This window comes from Chiloscyllium plagiosum, unplaced genomic scaffold, assembly GCF_037043375.1.
Source record: "Chiloscyllium plagiosum isolate Xiang-an unplaced genomic scaffold, Cpla_swu_hap1 HiC_scaffold_14, whole genome shotgun sequence".
NCBI lineage: Eukaryota > Metazoa > Chordata > Chondrichthyes > Orectolobiformes > Hemiscylliidae > Chiloscyllium > Chiloscyllium plagiosum.
In genome coordinates, this window is record NW_028270152.1 from 71250701 (window position 1) to 71262458 (window position 11758).

At 49.3% G+C, this 11758-nt stretch overlaps 1 protein-coding gene across 1 annotated transcript in view; it reads left to right on the top strand.

The window, feature by feature from the left end:
- The first annotated feature begins 11089 nt into the window (after window positions 1–11089).
- rad54l2 (RAD54 like 2) overlaps window positions 11090–11758 on the top strand; it is a 122109-nt gene continuing 121440 nt past the window's right edge. The window contains exon 1 of the mRNA XM_043708511.2: window positions 11090–11253. The gene's annotated coding sequence lies outside the window, so the exon portion shown is untranslated. The remainder of the gene's footprint in view (window positions 11254–11758) is intronic.

The window sequence follows — 11758 nt, forward strand, 5'->3', positions numbered from 1 at the left end:
GTATACAGACAAGTGTTCCACCTTCTGCGATTACATGGCAAGGTGCCATGGGGATGTGGGGAGGTGTTGGGAGTTCTGACAAAGGGTCACTGGACTCAAAATGTTAACTATATTCTCTCTGTCAGTTTGCATTTGAAAAGAGACTTATTAGTCCTGAGGATGATCTATCTACAGCTACTGAAGTGATGAAGACTGGAGTGTAGTCTGCTAAAACATCAGTAGAAAGCTACCTCTCTTTAAAGCTTTCAAAACCGGCAGTCTGTTTCTGATTGTCATTCCTACTTTTGGCCATTTTTCAGAGATCTCCTGCAGGTTGAGGAAGACTGGCTGAGCTGGGGATATACTTTTCCATTGAATGCCCCATGCTTCTGATATGCTGTACATTATTGTTTCCAGAAATTCTCTGATAGCTTCTGTCTTTCTTGACACCTTGTTCTTACATGATGTATCCGAGGAATGTAATTGTTGTTCTGGAGAATTGGTGATTCCTATATAGTGTAAGGCCTGTGTACTTTCTCCTCTACATTGGGGAGACTGGGCGCCTCCTAGCAGAGCACTTTGGGGAACGTCTCTGGGACACCCGCACCAATCAACCACACCGTCCCGTGGCCCAACATTTCAACTCCCCCTCCCACTCTGCCGAGGACATGGACGTCCTGGGCCTCCTTCACTGCCGCTCCCTCACCACCAGACGCCTGGAGGAAGAACGCCTCATCTTCCGCCTCAGAACACTTCAACCCAAGGGCATCAATGTGGACTTCCTACCGCCCCCTCGATCATGACCCCACTCACCATCACCAAACCATCATCTCCCAGACCATACAGAACCTCATCACCTCAGGGGATCTCCCACCCACAGCTTCCAACCTCAGTTCGGAAACCCCGCACTGCCCGGTTCTACCTCCTTCCCAAGATCCACAAGCCTGACCACCCTGGCCGAGACATTGTCTCAGCATGCTCCTGCCCCACTGAACTCATTACTATCTACCTCGACACTGTCCTATCCCCCCTAGTCCAGGAACTCCCCACATACATTCGAGACACCACCCACACCCTCCACCTCCTCCAAGACTTCCGTTTCCCCGGCCCCCAACGCCTCATCTTCACCATGGATATCCAATCCCTCTACACCTCCATCCGCCATGACCAGGGCCTCCAAGCCCTCCGTTTTTTCCTCTCCCGATGACCCCAACAGTACCCTTCCACCGACACTCTAATTCGTTTGGCCGAACTGGTCCTCACCTTTAACAATTTCTCCTTCGAATCCTCCCACTTCCCCCAGACCAAAGGGGTAGCCATGGGCACCCGTATGGGCCCCAGCTATGCCTGTCTCTTTGTTGGCTACATAGAATAGTCGATCTTCCGTAATTACACCGGCACCACTCCCCACCTCTTCCTCCACTACATTGATGACTGCATTGGCGCCACCTCGTGCTCCCGCGAGGAGGTTGAGCAATTCATCAACTTCACCAACACATTCCACCCTGACTTTAAATTTACCTGGACCATCTCTGACACCTCCCTCCCCTTCCTGGACCTCTCCATCTCCATCTCCATTAATGATGACCGACTTGACACTGACATTTTTTACAAACCCACCGACTCCCACAGCTACCTGGATTACACCTCTTCCCACCCAACCTCTTGCAAAAATGCCATCCCGTATTCCCAATTCCTCCGCCTCCGCCGTATCTGCTCCCAGGAGGACCAGTTCCACCACAGAACGCACCAGATGGCCTCCTTCTTTAGAGACCGCAATTTCCCTTCCCACGTGGTTAAAGATGCCCTCCATCGCATCTCGTCCACATCCCGCACCTCCGCCCTCAGACCCCACCCCTCCAACCGTAACAAAGACAGAACGCCCCTGGTGCTCACCTTCCACCCTACCAACCTTCGCATAAACCAAATCATCCGCCGACATTTCCGCCACCTCCAAACATACCCCACCACCAGGGATATATTTCCCTCCCCAACCCTTTCCACCTTCCGCAAAGACCGTTCCCTCCATTACTACCTGGTCAGGTCCACGCCCCCCTACAACTCACCCTCCCATCCTGGCACTTTCCCCTGCCACCGCAGGAACTGTAAAACCTGCGCCCACACTTCCTCCCTCACCTCTATCCAAGGCCCTAAAGGAGCCTTCTACATCTATCAAAGTTTTACCTGCACATCCACTAATATCATTTATTGTATTCGTTGTTCCCAATGCGGTCTCCTTTACATTGGGGAGACTGGACGCCTCCTAGCAGAGCGCTTTAGGGAACATCTCCGGGACACCCGCATCAATCAACCACACCGCCCTGTGGCCGAACAACTCTCCCTCCCACTCTGCCAAGGACATGGAGGTCCTGGGCCTCCTTCACCGCCGCTCCCTCACCACCAGACGCCTGGAGGAAGAACGCCTCATCTTCTGCCTTGGAACACTTCAACCCCAGGGCATCAATATGGACTTCAACAGTTTCCTCATTTCCCCTTCCCCCACCTCACCCTAGTTCCAAACTTCCAGCTCAGCACTGTCCCCATGACTTGTCTCTACCTGTCTATCTTCTTTTCCATCCATCCACTCTACTCTCCCCCACTTACCCATTGTACTCTATGCTACTTTCTCCCCACCCCCACCCTCCTCTCACTTATCTCTCCACGCTTCAGGCTCACTGCCTTTATTCCTGATGAAGGGCTTTTGCCCGAAACGTCGATTTTACTGCTCCTCTGATGCTGCCTGAACTGCTGTGCTCTTCCAGCACCACTGATCCAGAATCTGGTTTCCAGCATCTACAGTCATTGTTTTTACCCTGCAACACATCTCCCTGATCTTCTGATGATGTTTCCTCTTCATTTAATCATGCACTAGATGTTATTCATGTGGTGAATGGTTCCTTGTTTCTCTTCCCAGAATTCTAGACATTGCCTTCGGGAAAATGTCTGGTCCACAGGAGATCCCAATGGAGCATTTCTGCCTAAATGGTGGAATAAATACAGTCAGCAATCTAAGGGTATTTGCCTGAACCCAGTGCTTGCATCCAGTTTGTGAAAAACTTGCCCATCACCAAGTTTGCTGAACTATTACCCACAGACAAAATATGCCTTCTATGTCCTTTGTTTTAACCAAATGAGATTCACACACAAGTTTAGTTCTGGGAACAGTTCGTTCAGTTCTGTCACTGGTGACCTATCACTTTCAATCATGCCATTTAACTGAGGTTATACTTAAGTAACATTGCGATGGCCCTATGTCTTCCAACTGTGAGCTGCAGTTCCAACTGTGTCTTTTAGCATTCACTGCCTCACCTCACTCTTCCGAATAACGTCACAGCTCTCTGCTAAATTTCATCTCGCATATGTCTGCCCATTCCACAATGTGCTCCTAACATCTGTTTCTACTCTCCTTATTGTTAGCTATGATTTCCAGTTTTGTGTCAACTACAAATGATGCTCTGCATATCCAAAGCCAGGTCAGTAATATATATCGAAAAGAGCGATAATCTTAACACCTTCCTCTGGGGAACACCCCACTGTGTTTCTGGAAGACTGAAAAGCAACTGCTCACTACTGCGCTTTCTATCTCTTAGCAATGTTGTGCCTCCTGCCCTGGTCCCTGTAATCCCATGAATTTCAATTTTGCTATCAAATTTGTCACGTGATATTGTGCCACCTACCATTACAAGGTCTCTGTTTAAAACATTTGTCCACTGTGTTGTTGCATGTGACAGAAGGTCACCTCGTGTAACCAGAAGTGAAAGGACAGTAACAGCAGAGAGTTTATAATGAGAGTGGGACTGTGAATGTCAGTGTAGCTTGTGTCCTTCAGTAAATGTTCTGCCAATCACTGATTGAACAACGATTCTTCCTGTCTCAAGCCATCATTGTGAAGAATTATTTAATGAAAGCATATCAGGAACTTTAATCTTCTCCTAAAGTTCCACATATGGCTCCAAGTGCAGCATGGATGGTGTTTAGTTAGATCTGATAACAAGGACCGGGAGGGGTGCGTGGGGGGATGGGGGATGTTCCTTTATCTATCCAATTGCCTTCATTCTCTTTGGGGGATGAAGGGATTGCAAATGCAATGGCATTAACATTAAACCCCCTGGATTATGACATTAGAATTACAGAATTGTCCAACCAGACAGCGCAGGGAGAGGCCAGGCAGTTTCTGCTGACTGTTTCGATCACCCCAGTTAATCCCACTCCCTCACTTGCCCCCACCACCCCACGGCTTATGAATTTATCCAATTCTCTTTTGAATTGCTCCAATTCATTACACGCCTCCTCGTCTTCTCAGGCAGTGTAGTAAGGCTCCATCTTTGTGTCCATCCCCCCCTTTCTGAGGATGGAGACTCTACTCCGAGTGTTCCTGCTTTACTGTCAGACTTTTGTCAGCTTCCTTCTATTGATATCCGTCCAATTCTTCTTTTCCACCTCTACTTTATCGATCCCTATCTGTCTTTGTCCATTTCTTTCTGGCAAGAGAAAAGAACTCACATTTGGTAGCACTTCTCATGGCCCACAGAGTCTCAAATTGCAGATGGCAAGGTGGCTCAGTGGTTAACACTTCTGCCTCACAGTCTGAAGATGTTAGGCGGATTGATCGTGTTAGGTTATCCAGGGATGGCTATGGGAAATGCAGGGATGAGGCGGGTGGTAGGAGAATGGTCTGGGTGGGATGCTGTTTCAAGGATTAATATGGTCTGGATGGCTTGCTTGCACACTACAGGTATTCTATAAGTCACAGTGAAGGACTGTGTCATACCCAATGCTTCAGCACTGGGGTAGATGGTGCTGTCTATTACTGTTTCAATATGATGTGGTCGTACCTGGGTTGGACAAGGTCAAAAATCACATGACACCAGGTTATGTCCAACAGGTTCATTTGAAATCACAAGTGAGGCTGCGAAAGCTAGTGTTTTCAAATAAACCTGTTGGACTGTTACCTGGTGTCATGGGATTTTTGAACAGTTTAAACAAGTTGCAGACAACTCTGACGAGAAGGTTATGTATGAATTTGTCCAGATGTCCCACAATGACCCAAAGCGGTCAAATCAATACAAACACAAACTGATACCAAAGCAAAACATTCCCACTTTATTAGGAACAAAACTACAATAATCTTTAATATTAATCATAATATCCCTAATCCTATTTGGCTCCTTAAGGTTACAGTACTCCCTGAATCTCTTGTAGATTTATGTAGTTGTTCTCTCTGTGGGCTCTGTCTCTGTGAAGCTGCTTTCATCCTCTCTCTCTCTGGATGGTCAACTGCCCCTTGCCACATTAGTCTCCTCGGGCATCCTCAGACGATTCCAGAAATTTCGAGAGTGGTTCCAAGAGAGGTCTGCAGGTGAACTCTGTTTTTGTACCTATTTGATGGTTTTCTGGAACTTTCTATTGTTCTGGCCAATCAGGGAGATACACTTAATAATTTGAAACACAAGTCAATCACTTGGGTGGCATATGACAGTTAGTTTCTTTGTGTAGCAGGACCCAGTGCCTTTCTGTCTGGGCCCTCCTTCGATTAGTGAATAAGTTATTGGGGTATGTCTGTGCAGAATAACTGTTGCCTTTTACATTATACTAATGTCATTATCACCTGGCTGCTGTGTTTGCACTGTGCCTGGTATGTGGGTTTTGAGATTTCAGAGTTTCACTTGCCCAATGTACCCAGCATCCCTTGCTGTTTGGCCAAGTTCACAATCTATGTGTGTTTTAGTAGCAAGGGGCTGCTACAATGGTGTGTCTTATTGTAGCTCCCTGACAGTTCCAGGTCTCCTTACGCCTTTGGCAATTCAGTCTTCCTGCTTCCTCAAGTATTATGGACTATCACCAAACAACAATGTCACAGCTACACCCCACCCTCACACCGTGCATTCATTTACCCACACAACATTAAACTAAGGCCCTGTTTCCCCTCTTCAGACCACATCATAGGTCTATAGAGACTTTTACAGGAAGGAGAGTGATTCTCCCCTGGTCAATATCTATCTCTTGAGAAAATGTCATGAAAACAGATTATTTGGACACCATCACATTGTTGGATGTTTCTGTGTGCAGATTGGTTGCTGTGTTTCTGACATTAAGCAATGATCACACTTCCTCAGCTGTCAATCATTTTCAGGACACCACAAGATTGTGAAAAGTGCTATATAAAGGCAGGTTCTTTCTTGCCAGATATACATAGACAGATAGAGGGGGTGAGAAGTCGGATTGATTAATAGCAGCGTAATAGAAATAGAATCCCTACAGCGTGGAGGCATGCCATTGAGTCCACACCGACCCCCTGAAGAGCAGTCTACCCAGGCCCAACCCCTTAATCCAACATTTCCCATGGCTAATCCACCTAACCTTCACAACCCTGGACACTATGGGTAATCTAGTATGGCCAACCCATCTAACCTGCACATCTTTGGACGAAGGGAGGAAACCCACACGGAGAACATGCAATACAGTCACCTAAGGATGGAATCAAACCCAGGTCCCTGGCACTGTGAGGCAGCAGTGCTAACCCTTGAACCACCCAGACAGAAAGAATTGAATAGTTGTAGACAGAAGGTAGGGAGAAGTAGAGAAAAGTGGGGGAATGCATAATGGTTTTGATACAAATGATAGGTAGACAGAGTTAAACATGGGCAGATAGAGGGCAGTGTGTTAATTTTGCAAATCAAGCTACTAGATTGATTGCTGGATAATGGAGCAACAGGCTGATGGATATACTGACAGGTGATAGAAAGATATTTTGCAGGCTATTACTGACATCTACTGGCAAAAGCCTGACACTACATTGTGTCTCTGGATGTGATGGGCTAGCTTCTCTCTGAGTTAAGTTTCTGAATCCTTGGACTCCAAACAGATTGAAGTAGCTGGAAAGAGATCTTCGGTCTGTCTGAGGAGCACGGGGAGCCATTGGCAAAGTACAGTTGAGGTAGAAGGTGAACTGCAACTACACTGACTAGTCGAATGGGCCCAAGAGATCGTGTGATCAACTTCTGAATCTATTTCTTATTAGATTAGATTACTTACAGTGTGGAAACAGGCCCTTTGGCCTAACAAGTCCACACCGACCCTCTGAAGAGCGACCCACCCAGATCCATTCCCCTACATTTACCCCTTCACCTAACACTAGGGGCAATTTACCTAACCTGCACATTTTTGGATTGTGGGAGGAAACCCGGAGGAAACCCACGCAGACACGGGGAGAATGTGCAAACTCCACACAGACAGGTGCCTGAGGCGGGAATTGAACCCAGGTCTCTGGCGCAGTGAGGCAGCAGTGCTAACCACTGTGCCGTGTTCTTGCATTTCTTATATTTCAATGGAGAGGCACTGTGCGCAGTGACAGCTCTCTTCTATATTTTTTCTCAGAGTCAGTCCCCTCCTCTGACACAAAATGGAGAGTCCTTGACACTGATTACAGCTCCCTCAGAGCCAGCTCTCCGGGCAATCAGAACCTCTGACGCTCCTGTTTATTTGTTTCTTCTTTAGGACATATGACCCTCCTGTTTTCTTTTAATTACCCCCACACTACCGCCTAACTGCAGTAGTGCTTATTTTTGCCCAGCACCTATGTGTGTGTGCACGTGCTCCTCTGTATTTTAATGTGTTGTAGAACTTATAGGGGACTAGTCACTGTCTGACGAGTCACTGTCTGGTGATAGTCAAGGCCTTGGGGTGTGTGATGCTGCTTAATGACACAGAATCCCCTCAGGAATCTGAAAGCTTCAGCCAGTTCACTGACCCCATGTTCCCTCTCACTGCACAAAGCAACCTCCAAACGTGAGGGGCAGAGAAAGGCTATTAAGCCTGCTGCTTAGAGTGTTGGTCCCAAGTCACCTCTGACCCCACTTGTACCCTGGTATCCCAGCATTCCCTCAGGAAAGGCCAATGAAAGACGAAAAGGTGAGAATAGCCATGAAGAGCCTATGGAAAATTCTTACAACGTGCTTATAGCTGCCTCTCCCTTTCCATCCAACTCCATCATTTCTTCTAATCCCAGATCTTATTGTGAATTCACTCTGACCTGACGCTGCTTGATGTTAAATGACCTGTGCTCAGTGAAGGACGCAGTTTTGTCACTTTATGCACCCACCTCAGCAAATTTCAGGCCAACAATTCCAAGATGGCGGCACTGGCAAGGTAGGCAGCGTTCGGGCTCCTGGGCCCATCCAGTGCAGACGGCTGCCTCCTCCCTTTATTTCCTCAGGCTTTGACGAGGCGGTGGCAGCAGGTCCTGGTTGTGGTAAGGTTGAGAAGCCGGGGTCTCCTGTTTAACGGTGCAGCAGCAGCAGAACTGGGGGCTCCTGGTTGCAGGGTGACAGTGGGCTCAACACACGACTCAACTCAACATCGCTGGCCTGTTGGCGAGGTGGACCTAGCAATGTCGAGAAGACTCCTGAAGAGGGCGACTGATTGGTGCATCCGGTGCAGGACTCATGGTGGAGGTAGAAGGAAAATGGACTTTCTTCCAGCTTTATCTTTTTATTCTTAAAGTATTCAGTTGGTGCCAGATTGTGGCAACTGTTGAAGCTTTTCACTGTATTGTAGAGTACACGTGACAATAAATCATCATTCATTCATTCTCTAGAGTTCCAAAGGAGAGTCATTATGGACTCGAAACATTAACACTGTTTTTCTTGTACAGATGCTGTCAGTCCTCCTCAGGTTTTCCAGCACTTTCTTGGCTTATTTCAGATCGCTGCCATTCAGAGTATTTTGGTTTTAGTCAGGTGAATTCCTCTCCAATCAAAGGGAATAGGGTGAACGCATGGATTCTAACTGTGAACCATCTATCCGTCCAAATGAGAGAGAGTCGGCTAAAAACAACTTCTGAAGGCTCCCTGCTTTGTTTACTCTTTCCTGGGAAATGGGCAGGGCCTGTACTAGTTTATCGCCTATCCCGAATTACATTCAAATTGATTGATATGCCATTTCAAAGGTTGACCACGCTGCTCAGGATCTGAAGTCACATATGTAAACCAGATCAATAGAAGATAGATTGCCTTCCCTGAAAGGGATTATTGGAACAGATCGGCTTTTACAGCAGTCGATGACAGTTGCCATGGTCACCATCGTGCAGACCATCTTTATAGTCCAGATTAATTGATTGAGTTTAAGTTGAACCCTTGCTCCTTAGCCTGGGCCTTTGTCCCGTTAGGATGTTTAGGATTCCATGATACTTACTGAAGGTATTTCTTACCAGATCGTAAACATCTAAGAAATTTAATTGTTGATTGGCTATCAGACGCTATTGTTGGGAAAAACAATGTACACTCATCGTAGCTGCACCATTGGATATGGATTTAAAGCTGTGAGTCAGCCATGATTGTGTTGATGGTGGAAAAGGTTAAATGAGCTGCATCATGGAATCACAGTAGTATCACACCTCTGAAGGAGGCCATTTGGTTCATAACGTGTACCGGCTTGTTAAATGAACATCATTCTTTAATGCCAGTCTCCTGATTATTTCTCATAACCTTGCACATTATTTTTTATCCAAGCAACCATCCAAAGTCCTCTTTAGTGTCTCAGCTGAACCATCCTCCACCTCATTTCTGTCAGTCCATTCCAAAGCCCAAGTAATAATTGAGTGAACAAGTTTTCCTCATTTCATCCTTGCTTCTTTTACAAGAGTCATAGAGATGTACAGCACAGAAACAGACCCTTCGGTCCAACTCTTCAATGCCAACCAGCTATCCTAGTCCCATTTGCCAGCATTTGGCCAATATCCCTTTAAACCCTTCCTATTCATATATCCATCCAGATGCCTTTTAAATGTTGTAATTGCGCCAGCCTCCTACACTGCCTCTGGCAGCTCATTCCATACATGCATCACCGTCTGTGTGAAAAAGTTGCCCTTTAGGTCTGAATTAAATCTTTCCCCTTTCACCTTACACCTATGCCCTCTAGTTTTGGACTCACCCACCTGGGGAAAAGACCTTGTCTACTTATCCTATCCTCATAATTTTATGAACCTCTATAAGGTCATCCCTCAGCCTCTGATGCTCCAGGGAAAATAGCCCCAGCCTATTCAACCTCTCCACCGTAGCTCAAATCCTCCAACCTTGGCAACATCCTTGTGAATCTTTTCGAAACCCTTTCAAGTTTCACAACATCCTTCCTATTGAATTGAACACAGTATTCCAAAAGTGGCCTAACCAACGTCCTGTACAGCTGCACCATGACCTCCCAACTCCTAATGGGAACAGCTTCTCTCTATCCATTCTATCCAGTCCACTCATGATTTTGAAAACCTCTATTCGATCTCCTCCTCGTCTTCTCTCCAAAGAGTTCCAACTTCTTCAATCTGTCCTCATAACTGAAGTTCTTCATCCCTAGAACCATTTGGGTAAAGCCATTTCTTGTATATGCCTCCTTCTATTGTTTGTGTTACTGTATATGCCTGACCCACAGATTGCAGGAGATACCAGTCCTGGGGTAATGTCCAATAGCTGCCAGGAGGTCCAGATCTGTTGCAACTCGCCAGATGGCGCTGTTAATCGAGCGGCGACGTTTCTGCGACTCCCGCGGGGCGATGGTGTCTCTGCGACGGCGCAGAATGCCGGGGGCCGATGGATGGCGACAACTCTGCAACAGGCGGCAGGTGGCGGTGTCTCTGCGGTGGCGCAGGGTGCCGGCGTGTCTGCGACGGCGCAGAGTGCCAGTGGCCAGCAGCCGGCAGATGACGGTGCGTCTGCGGCGATGCGGAGTGCCGGTGGCTGGCAGGTGACGGTAGGTCTGCGGCGGTGCGGGATACCGGCGGCCGGCAGGTGACGGTGCGTCTGCGGCGGTGCAAAGTGCCGATGGCCGGCAGGTGACGGTGCGTCTGCGGCGGTGCAGAGTGCCGATGGCCGGCAGGTGACGGTGCGTCTGCGGCGGTGCGGAGTGCCGGCGGCCGGCAGGTAACGATACGTCTGCGGCGGTGCGGAGTGCCGGTGGCCGGCAGGTGATGGTGCGTCTGCGGCGGTGCGGAATGCCGGCGGCCGGCAGGTGATGGTGCGTCTGCTGCGGAGCGGAATGCCGGCGGCCGGCAGGTGATGGTGCGTCTGCGGCGGTGCGGAATGCCGGCGGCCGGCAGGTGACGCAGTTGTGACTCCTGTTGGTGGCCGGACCGTTTGTTGGCGCTCCCTGTTTCCCGGGAAGATTGTGGGGAGCGTTGGAGCAGCGCTTTCTCTGATCGCAGTCGATGTGAGCGGGGGCCACCATTTTCCAATTAAAGTCGGTTTGAGGGTCGGGTACATGGTCACGGAGTCGCGAGTGCCTGAGGTAAGAGGCTGGATGCCGCCGGAGTCCCCCGGCCCCGGCGGGTAGAAAGGCCCGGGATCGGCCTGAGGCCAGGCCCGAGACAAAGGGAACAAAGAGAAGGCGGCGGCACCGAGTGAGAGCAGCGCCCGCGGAGCCCAGCAGCTCAAACCTCACTGCCCCCAATCCCCCCCACCCACTCATCCCCCCCCCCCACTCATCCCCCCCCCACTCATCTCCCCCCCCACCCCCCCACCTCCCCCCCCACCCCCCCACCCCCCCCACTCGTCTCCCCCCCCCCACCCCCCCCACTCATCTCCCCCCCCACCCCCCCCCACTCATCTCCCCCCCCACCCCCCCACTCATCTCCCCCCCCCACCCCCCCCACTCATCTCCCCCCCCACCCCCCCCACTCATCTCCCCCCCCACCCCCCCCACTCATCTCCCCCCCCCACCCCCCCACTCATCTCCCCCCCCCACCCCCCCACTCATCTCCCCCCCCACCCCCCCACTCATCTCCCCCCCCCAC